The 8,688-nt window shown below is 44.1% G+C and overlaps 1 pseudogene; it reads right to left on the bottom strand.

Annotated features, from left to right (window-relative positions):
- The window catches only part of LOC102832043, a 10,489-nt pseudogene extending 3,145 nt beyond the window's left edge, over positions 1-7,344 (bottom strand).
- Between the last annotated feature and the right edge of the window lie 1,344 nt (positions 7,345-8,688).

The following is an 8,688-nucleotide window of genomic DNA, read 5'->3' as shown; positions in this document are numbered from 1 at the left end:
ACAACAACAACATTTAGGGCTGCAAGACTGTTAAGCCCAATCTCTTTAGTTGTAGCCAGGGCCTCTCCCTCTGCCCCTGCCCCTCTCTAACTTGGAAGAGGCCAGCGAGGAACACATACCTTTGTGCACTCATGGTTGTTGTTGTAAGTGTGCACATGTAGAGCGGAATAAAGAGAGAGAAAGAGGGAACCAACTAAGCCCTTCGTCACCTGCCTTACTCCTTCTCTGGCTGAACCCAGTTCTCTTGCCACTGGAAGGCATGGCCTGGTAGGGCCCTCGTCCTGTCAGACAGAGACGCTGCTTTGTCAGAAAGTGATCAACAGCAAGTTTCTCTCACGAACTAAGTCGTGCACGTATGCTTCCCAAGGCATGTCATTCAACTTTATACCATAGCAAGGCGAAAAGTAGCTAAACTGCATCCCTGTGAGGACTGAGTAGAGCCTTCAGTGCCAAAGGTCTACTGAACCACTTGAAAACCCCCAGTAGAGACCTCAATACACCAATGTCATAAAAAGAGGAAGACACACACGTTCTGAGAGAAAACCAAGCAGGAAGTTGGCAGATGCCATCCCAGAGGCCAGCATGAGATGGACAAAGTACGCCAGCTCTAAACTTGACGCAGAGTCCAGCCTCCTGTGGGTGCGGGGCCATCAAAGGTACCCTTTGACTGCCACCAGGTTCTATCAGTGGAGAAATCTTACTTTGGAAATGGAGCAGCAAGAATCTTAAGTTTACACTACCCAGAGAAGCAGCGACGTCAGAGATGGAGGCAGAGATGATGACGTGGAGAGATGGAGCAGCTGGCGACTCTAGACTCACGGAGGGAGAGGGGCTGTGTGCTGGTGGATGGGGGGCAGGCTTGTTTGAATCATTGTATATTGCTGAGTTTTTTGTGCACATCCAAAAAAAACCCCCAAAACAGAGGAGAATAGAAGCAAATACTGTTGAATGATGAAGCATGCAGGGGATTGTAATCATTGCAGTGAAATGAAATACGATAGGATGAGTGTAAAACTGATGTGCCCCATGTAAACTATCACCCAATTCACAATAAAAACTTTTAAAAAACTAATGTATCCTTAATATTATTAAGGATTGTAAGCCATTGTTAATATTATTAATATTATTAATAAAACTGTTAAACAAAAAAAGAAAATTAAATTTAGAAACTACCATTGTAGTGTTGTTCAGAGAAGTAGTCAGGCAGGCCAATGACCTCTGCGTTAGTTTCCTAGTGCTACCGTGACTGCAATCTTATTCTTTTTAGAGAACAGACATTTATTCTCCTAGTTGAAGAGGCTAGAAGTCCAAACTCTCGAAGGCTCTATCTTGGCAACTCTGGGGGAAGGGCCTTGTCTCTTTCAGCATTTCCTGACTTCTTTGTGCTTCCTTGTCAATCAGAAGTGATTAAGTTTAGGACATACCCTACACTGATGGAGTCCTTATTAACGTAACAAAGAAAAACTGATATCCAGACAGGATTGTATTTATGTTGTTGTTGAGTGCTGTCCAGTCGGTTCCGACCCATAGCGACCTTATATGGGGTTTCCAAGGAGCAGCTAGTAACCTGGAACTGTCCACCTTGCAGTTCAAACCAACTTTGCTGCCTAGCGTGTTAACCCACATCAGACCAGGACACAAAACTTGCACTGCCACTGAGTCAGTTCTGACTCCTAGGGACCCGGGGTAGAGTTTCTGAGGCTGTCAATCTCTATGGGAGCGGAACATCTCATCTTTTCCCTGCAGACCAGCTGGTAGGTTTGAACTGCCAACCTGTGGTTAACAGTCCAGTGACTCCCCTACAGTCTCACCAGGGTTTCTTATCCACACGTATGTTGGTGGTGGTGTGCTGTCGAGTCGGTTCCGACTCATAGTGACCCTGTATAGGGTTTCCCAGGCTGTAAAACTTTGCAGGAACAGAACGCCTCATCTTTCTCTCATGGAACAGCTGGCAGTTTCGAACTGCTGACCTTGTGGTTAGCAGACCAACTCGTAACCGCTGTGCTACTAGGGCTCCTTCATCTATAGGGATAGGAGTTAAAATTTCCACACAGTTAAATCCACAAAAGTCTATCTATGTACCTACCCAGGAATGCTGACTTATTTAAGTGTCTAGAGCCAGGGGCCTGCTCTTTGGCCCTCAGAGGGTCTGAGTGTCAGTGAGAAGGCAGTGAAGGCAGGTGAGTCACTGTGGGTTCGGGTTTCTGGCCATGGTGATGGAAGATTCATCTGGAATACCGTAGTTAGTAAATAGCCCTGTCATTTGCTCTTTGGTCCCTAGGGGCAGTTTTCACTATTTTAATGCTGCTCGGGAATCTCTGGCTGATGCTAATGGCTAACAAACTCAGCTGCTAACTGAAAGGCTGGAAGTTCAAATCCACCCAGAGTACCTCAGAAGAAAGGCTTGGTGATCAACTTCTGTAAACCCAGCCATTGAAAACCTTATGAAGCACAGTACTAGTCTGATGTGTAGTTCAAACCCACCTGCTGCTCCCCCAGAACCCTACACAGGGTGGCTATGAGTCAGAAGCGACTTGATGGCATTTACCAACAATAATGACACCATGCAGACGGAGGAAAACTGCAATGACAATGCGAGAGCCAACTCCATACATAGCATGGATAGATCGGAGGGTCAATGCCACTGTGAATCAGCCTGCTGGGAAGTGGTCCCCAGCTGCTCCATATATATTTGTGTGCTCCCTTTGTGGGACAGCTAAGAATTCACCTTCATTAGGAAACTGATGAGCACTTGTTGGTAAGCGAACATTTGTACGCTTACCAACATAGAACAATTGGTACAACTGCATTGGAAAATGGTTTGGCAAGATCTACCAAGCTGAACTTGCAGCTATTCTATGCCCAAGGAGTCCACTTCTAGGTATATATCCCAGAAAAACAAACGCTACGTCCACTCAAAGGTCTGGACACTGTTGATAGCTTCAAACTGAAAACACCCAGTGTCCACTAAAAGTAGAATGGGTGAATAAGCTGTGGTACATGCAGGACTCCTGGTGTGGCGCTGTAGGATCAGCACTCGACTGTGAACCACAAGGTTGGCAGTTCAAACACACCAGCTGCTCCTCAGAAACCCTAAACGGGGGTTTCTATGAGTCGGCACTGACTTGGTGGCACTCACCAACAATAGCAACAACATAGGCAGACTGAGAAACGCTACACTACAATGAAAATGAAATAGCACAACCTTGAGAGAAAGAAGCAGACAGAAGAATACGTAATTTATGATCCTACTTATGTGAAATCCAAGATCAGATAGAACTAGCTTGTGGGTGGTGGTTACCCTTTGGGGGAGGGAGGAAAATGTTCGATTTCTTGATCTAGGTGGTGGTTGCAGGTGCACATATGCATAAAAACAAGAAGCCACCAAAGTCTACACTGCAGATCTGTAACTTTACTGTATCTGTTATACCTAAAAAGAAAAGTTGAAATAAATGGTAAACAGGTTTTCTGTACTTTCTTGCCTCTCCCGGAGCAGTCAGCGATGTTTCCTTAACAATGAAGAATTGACCATTCCATGAAAAACAGTACAAATGTCACTTTGCCCCTGGGCTTGAGAACATTCCCAGGAAGAAATAATTTTAGGGGGATATGACATTTCAGTCGTAGAACTTTCCTTCTCTGAGGAGGCGAACCCCGCCCCCTCCCCTCTCTGTTGAGGTTTGCATAGCATTCAAACAGTTTCAACTTTCAGATGTCATTTTCCAAGCAAAGAGTTCCCATTATGGTCTAATTACCTTGGCTATTGGAAACAGGAAATGAATAGCTAAGCTATTGAACTTGGGAAAAAAGAAGACAACAGCTTCCTACCAGTATTTTTAAAGTCTCAAAAAGATAGCTGATCAGTCCTCAGGGCAATATGTATGTTAACAATACGCTTATTTATTATGCATTTAGCAGCAAATAAAAAAGTTTTATATTTACGAAATGCCTACTTACATGATTGCTTAAGGAACTTTTGCACACCATGGTAAGAATAACACATGCCTGATCGTTCCCTCAGAAATCTATAAATTTCCAAAGAAATGTAAAAATGTCCATTTCTTTTCATGTGTAATGAGTTGTAATTAATAGGGTTCATATTTCTTCAACCATTTTTCTTAGATTTGCACAAATCTAGGAAAAGGAACTTTGTGAAGGAGAAAAAATGAAGGCGATCTTTAGTCACAGAAAATTTCAAGAAACCGGGTTTTCTTCTGTTGAGTGTTTTATATAATGCACACCTATCGCCATCCAGTTCCATCTAAGACAGCATTCCTTCTAAGGGATGTGAAAAAGTGGAACCCTAACTGATTTTTCATTGTTTGTATAACATATATGGGATCCCTACAGTCCCAGAGAATGGGCCCCTACCAGAAGCCTCTGTTTGCTGTTCGGCTGTCAGCTTCTGTGATATTGGATACGCCATGAAAACTAAGAAAGCAAGCAAGATGGCCATGGAAACACTGGGAAACAAAATCTGTATATTTTATTTCAAAGAGGAGTTCTTCATTAATGTCTTTCCCTGGCTCTTGTGAGACACACTGGACAGAGGTGTACTTTTTAATCAAGGAAATTAACCTTGCTTTAGCGTAAGATCAAACAGTGGCATTGCACTTGCGAGAGGGGTCACCTGAGATGAGTAACAATGCACTTCGTTCTCTGAAACAAAATGCTGGATAAGCTCTGGTAGCATAGCGGTTACGAATTGGGCTGTGGACCTCCAGGTCAGCAGTTGGAAACTACCAGCTGTTCCACGGGAGAAAGATGAGGCTTTCTGCAACTGTAAAGATTTACAGTCTCAGAAACCCGGTACAGGGTCGCTATGAGTCGGTTCTGACTCCACGGCACATGACCACCACCATTTTAAGGAACTATTCTGCAAACAGTTTGTTGTCATTAACTGCCATCGAATTGACCACTAACGGTGATCCTTGCAAAACCGGAATAAAAAGCAGATGGCCATATACCATGCTCATGATTGGTTTTGGATTGGATTGATAGGATCCATAGAGTTTTTGTATGCAGATTTTCCAGGTCTTTCTTCCTGGTCTGTTTTGTCTGGAAACTGCTGAAATCTGTTCAGCATCATACCATATGCAAGGCTCCGTGAACCCATGGGCTGGTGGGTGCACATGAGATGCATTGGCAAAGATTGAACTTGTGCAGGGAAGGTATGAATTCTACTACTAAACCACCACTGTCCCCTTACAAAGAAATGAACACATATTTAAAGAATCAACTAGGATAATGCAAGACTGCTTTGAACCGCAAGGTCGGCAGTTCAAACTCACCAGCTGCTCCTCGGAAACCCTCTACAGGGTTGCTATGAGTCGGAACCAACTGGAAGGCATTTAACAAAAACCAATCATCTAGGTTCTCAGTCACACGCACAGGATACAGACTCAAGAATGGCATCAACTGGTCTTCTGTCTGTCTCAAAGTATATTTATGTATTTAGTAAAAGTTAATGGCCATTGTTCAAATTTTTAAAAATTATTAAAATTCACAACAGCTTAATGGTATTGTAGTTCCCACCAGTCTGTCAAACATGCATTTCTTTGTTTTGTTTTCTCAAATTGCCATCTAAGATGCTAAGAAAGCTAGATTACTGATTAGTTGTTTAGGTTTACTCATGAATATTCATTTGTAAATATCATGGCTGGTGAGGCAAGCATTAGGGAACAAACAGAATTATGCTTTATTGTTACTTGGTGAAAAAGATGAAAAGATGTGTTTTTACATCTGTATTAGATACTCAAAGTGAACGCTGGAATTGTTTTGGATGTGAGACTGTAGGTAAATCCTGTCTTTATGACATCCCTTTGTAACTCAGAGTGTGGGCCTAGATCAGGGGCTCCAGTCTCCCCTGGGAGCTTGTTAGAAAAGAATTGTCTTAGGCTTCATTGCATTATTGAATCAGAAGGTGCATTCACTCAGACTCCAGAGGAATCATGTTCACATGATGGCTGGACCCAAAGATGAACTAGAACTGGTTCCTTTTAGCAAGGTCTTACGTTTCACGAAGATGTTGCTGTTAAATGTTGTCAAGCTGATCCTAATTCAGAGGGACCCGGTATAGGATTTCCAAGGGGTGGCTGATGGCTTTGAACCACCAACTCTTTGGTTAGTAGTCCATTGTAGGATAACTATGATGCCATACCAAGACTCTGCTTCATGAAGAGAAAACTAAGAAAAATATGAATAAGGAAGACCGGAGAAGAATCAATGAATTTGAACTATGGTGTTGGAGAAGAATATTGAAATACCATGGACTGCCAGGAGAACAAACAAATCTGTCTTTGAAGAATTGCAGCCAGAAAACTCCTTAGAAGTCAGGATGGCGAGACTTCGTCTTTGGACACATTGTCAGGAGGGACCAGTCTCAGGAGAAGAACATCAAGACAAAGTAGTGAGTCAGTGAAAAACAGGAAGACCCGTGACACAGTGGCAGCCATCATGGCTCAAATATAGCAACAATTGTGAGGATGGCATAGGATCGGGCACCTAAATCACAAAAAACAATAAAAACCTGAGGACTCCCTGAGTGGTGCCAAGGCCTAATGAGCGTGGTGGCTAACGGAAACATTAGAGGTGTGAGCCCACTCAGAGGTGCTTGGTGATCTACTTCTGAAAAAGCAATCACTGAAAACTCTATGGATCACAGTTCTATTCTGACACACCTAGGGGCTGTCATGAATCAAAGCAACTGGTAGAAATTAGGAAGATGGGATATTATCATCAAAACATCTTGTTCAAGTGTTTGAATCTTAAGCACATAAAACTTTGCAGCAAAACTCTGCATTTGCCCTAAAAGTCGTCCCTGTACAACGAGGCGTGGCCGTGTTCTACTCATAAGGAAGACTGAAGTTACCGTCCTATCCTAACCCGCAGGAAAGACAAGCTTCCAGGCCCTATGACTCAGCCTCAACGCGTTTCCAAATGGCTGTGCGTTGTTGCTTCCTGAACTAGGCATGGTGCAAAGATAAACGAAACAATGCAGACATTCTCCTGGAAAGTCAGGTTATGAAGCGAAAGTGGAAACAGGGATGTTTCCTTGGTTTTCAAGTGACGCCTTCGCAGATGTGTGTGCGGATTGACCCCATGTGGAAGGGTCCTCAGCTCTCTGGTGGACAGACAGCTTTCTGATCAGAGCTTTGCACCTTGTTGCTGCTAAAGGCAGGGCGCAAGGATCCCAGCTCTCCTACCTCTCTGCACCCTTGACCCGGTGCTGCAGCGCAAGGGGTCTGATTAGGCGTGGGAGGGGCAGCCTTCCACAGGCGGGGGTGGAGGGGTGCTATTGGGCCTGTGGAGCCTCCTCTTCTCCGTAGGGCTGGAGGGGGACATCGCCCCGGATAAAGTGTTCCAGGTGTTCGACCTAGAAACAAAGAGGCTTTTCTCTCTGTTGCCTGAGAATGCAGAGTCCTCACAAGTTGCATAAGGTTTTTCCAAGATGGGAATATATTTGGTTACAGTAAGATCTGTGATTTCACAGAAAACCCTGCAGAAGTGCTCGTAATTTGATTCATGTAGTAACTGGGAAAACTCAAAGCAACGGGCAGAGTGGGGGTGGCCATGGGGCCCCAGCTGGCTAATACGAATTTCCCTGGGGTCAGTGCTCAACCCTCTGAGCAGAAGAAACTTGGACAAGGCTGCCAGACCCCCGACCACTTTCTGGGGTCAAGCTTAGCACTGGAAGTTTTGCTGGCAATACTGTAACACCCCGAACAGTTTCCATGATCCATATTATTCCATCTGATTTAATCTTTCTAGTGATTGTTAATGTGTAACTGCAAAGCCGGAACAAATAGCATTATGTAACATCTAAATCCAACACTTAGAGTGTCAAAAGCCAATTGCTACACATTCGCTGAGGATCCTATATAGTATTTGCAGTGTAGTGGTTAAAGTCAGCAGTTTGAAACTACCAGATGTCCCAGGGGAGAAGGATGAGGCTTTCTGCTTTCTTAAAGATTTACAGCCTCGGAAACCCTGTTGTTGTTGTTAGGTGCCATCAAGTCGGTACCGACCCATAGCGATCTTATTATGCACAGCAGCACTAAACACTGCCTGATCCTGGGCCAACCTCACTACTGTTGCCACGCTTGAGTCCATCGATGCTGCCACTTGGCCAATCCATCTCGTTGGGTGTCTTCCTCTTTTTCTCTGACCCTCCACCTTACCACACATGATATTCTTCTCCAGCGACTGGTCCCTCCTGACAATATGTCCGAAGTATGAGAGACGAAGATTGGCCATCTTGGCCTCCAGGGAGCACTCTGGTTGCACTTCTTCCAAAACGGATCTATTGGTTCTCTTGGCAACCCATGGCGCTTTCAATATTCTCCTCCAACACCAGAACTTGAAAGCATCAATTCTTCTATGGTCTTCCTTATTCACTGTCTAGCTTTCGCATGCATATGAGGTTATTAAAAATATCATGGCTTGGGTCAGGAGCACCTTAGTCCTCAAGCTGACATCTTCACTCTTCAACACTTTACAAAGGTCTTGTGCAGCAGATTTGCCTAATGCAATACGTCATTTGATTTCTTGACTGCTGCTTCCGTGAGTGTTGATAGTTGATCCTAGAAGACTGAAGTCCTTGACAACTTCAATCTTTTCTCTGTTGATAAGAATGTTGTTTATTGGTCCAGTGGTGAGGATTTTTGTTTTCTTTACATTGAGATGTAA

The sequence above is a fragment of the Chrysochloris asiatica genome, unplaced genomic scaffold (assembly GCF_000296735.1).
Source record: "Chrysochloris asiatica unplaced genomic scaffold, ChrAsi1.0 scaffold00184, whole genome shotgun sequence".
Lineage (NCBI taxonomy): Eukaryota > Metazoa > Chordata > Mammalia > Afrosoricida > Chrysochloridae > Chrysochloris > Chrysochloris asiatica.
This window is presented reverse-complemented; position numbering and strand designations above follow the sequence as displayed.